The 2,142-nt window shown below is 34.0% G+C and overlaps 1 pseudogene; it reads right to left on the bottom strand.

The window, feature by feature from the left end:
* LOC119585976 overlaps window positions 1–2,142 on the bottom strand; it is a 4,864-nt pseudogene that overhangs the window by 773 nt on the left and 1,949 nt on the right.

Raw genomic sequence — 2,142 nt, 5'->3', positions numbered from 1 at the left:
TAAAAAAAAATTTGTTATGGTCTATTAATTCTGTTTATTTTCCTTTTTTTTTTTTTGGGGGAAAAGGGGGTTCAATTTTCAACACGAAAAAAAATTTTCTTTTTAAAAAAAAAAAAACCCGGGGAAAAAAGGCTTTTTATTGGGGGGGAAAAATTAAGGGAAAGTTGAATTTGAAGATTTGTAACGGTACCTTTCTTGTAAAGTGCGCTTTTTATTTAAGATGTTGAGTACTATTCCAGTAGTACAATCCCATTCTGCAATTAATTTTAGTTTTTCACCCTAAAAAAACTTATCTGTATAAATGGGAGGATAAGACACATTTGATTTTTTTTAACTTTTTGTAATAACTTCTAATGTCTTCGATTAGGGTAATAAAACCTTGAAAAACAACCAACTTAATATTTTCTAAACGAACCCTTTTAAGGGCTTACTTACGTGGCATTTTTAAAAAATTTTTTAGAGGGCAAGGGGTCACCTTTCAGGTAGAAAATGATTTCCGCTTTAGTTGATAAGGGGGGACCCAAAAATCCCGGGCTGCCAGCTGGGTGCAAGTGACTTTCACTCGGGGCATTTGCCAGAAAAATTTGTCTGCAACCATCATACGCCACAAAAAAATTCTCTCCCCAATTCCAACCCTTCCCTGCAAAAGTAGGTTTAAAAATACTTTTTGTATGACTAAAAAATTACCCTAAAAATAAGATATTCTGTTTGATGTCCTGCCCCAATTTAAACTGCATTTTTTTAAATTTTACAAATTTCCCCAAATATTTTTTATTCAAAAAAATATTTTAAATCAGTAAGATTCCTAATGAGGTCAAATTTCAACCTGATTCCATCACTTGCATAACAAGTAGCTAATACTTGCATAAACAGACCTTCTATTGTCATCATAAATTTATAAACCTATTTGATCCTAAAAAGTATAGCAATTCCTGATACATGATTCAGGAACTTGTATCCTTAGTTGCCCACCATCTGACAGACTCCCGCTGTAAATAGTAGCCTCATATACAAACACCAGAGTCAACTTGGAAGTGCATCTGACACTTTCAAAATAAGAAGCACAACGGCCTGCAAAATTGAGAAAAAAAATAAACCCTTAAAAAATAGTAGTAATACAAAAAATCAATAACAGCATGTGAAACTGCATCTCTGATTTCATAACAAAATATTTTATGATAAACTTACTTGCAGACCATCTGGAGATATCTTAAGGTACCGCTAACATCATTATTATTCAGCATCGCATTTAAATGAGCTGTATCTACATTTTCATAGGAGTATGGACGACCTTCGCAAATAACTGAAAACAAAAGCACTTCCTAAGTCATTTCATTCACGGATATCTTATATTAACAATCAATAAAATTCATCTCAACATTCTCTTTTTTCAGTCACCACAATATTACCACAAACTATTACCATAAAGGAAGAAAGTACACATTACACAAATTATCCAAGCACCATGAGCACAAAAGCCCACTTGACGGCGAACATAATCATGTCGCTCATCCACTGTTCCAAGGTTCTCAGGGGGTTACACAGACCTGTCCCACATACTGCCCTATGCTTGTTTTGTCTCACTAGTCTGGGCAAATTTTTCAAGAGCTATGAGGGCAAACAGATGACACAAGGGTGGTTGTCCACATTCTGTCCGGGAAAGATAAGAATAGTTCAGTGCCTTTTATACTGTCATAATTTTTTTCTTTTTGTATGCAGTTTAACCTAAAATTATACTTCTGAGAAATAATTTACTGGATATACTGTATGCAATAAACAAAAAATTTCTAATGAATGAAATATATGGCAAAAATGCAAGTCAAGGAAAATCAAATCTGAAATCATTATATCAAAGAAATGCTCAAAAATGGAACAAAAATATTCATTGAAAAACTCAAAAGATATTACAAACAATAAAAAAAAATTCTTGTTCCTAAGGCCATACTCACAGATGTGCCACAAGATATTCTAGTGTAGTGTCGGTAAGCAGAGCTATGGACGCAGGACCAGCAAGCTTTTCAGCAATACATCCAAGCACCACACAGATATTACGGTGCAGCTGAGGGTCTTTCCAGCTTTCTTGTGCACTTTCCTCACTCAGTTCAAAAAATTTACAGAGATGCACAACAGTTTCCTGGATTT

The sequence above is a fragment of the Penaeus monodon genome, chromosome 20 (genome assembly GCF_015228065.2).
Source record: "Penaeus monodon isolate SGIC_2016 chromosome 20, NSTDA_Pmon_1, whole genome shotgun sequence".
In the NCBI taxonomy this organism is placed as follows: Eukaryota; Metazoa; Arthropoda; class Malacostraca; order Decapoda; family Penaeidae; genus Penaeus; species Penaeus monodon.
This window is presented reverse-complemented; position numbering and strand designations above follow the sequence as displayed.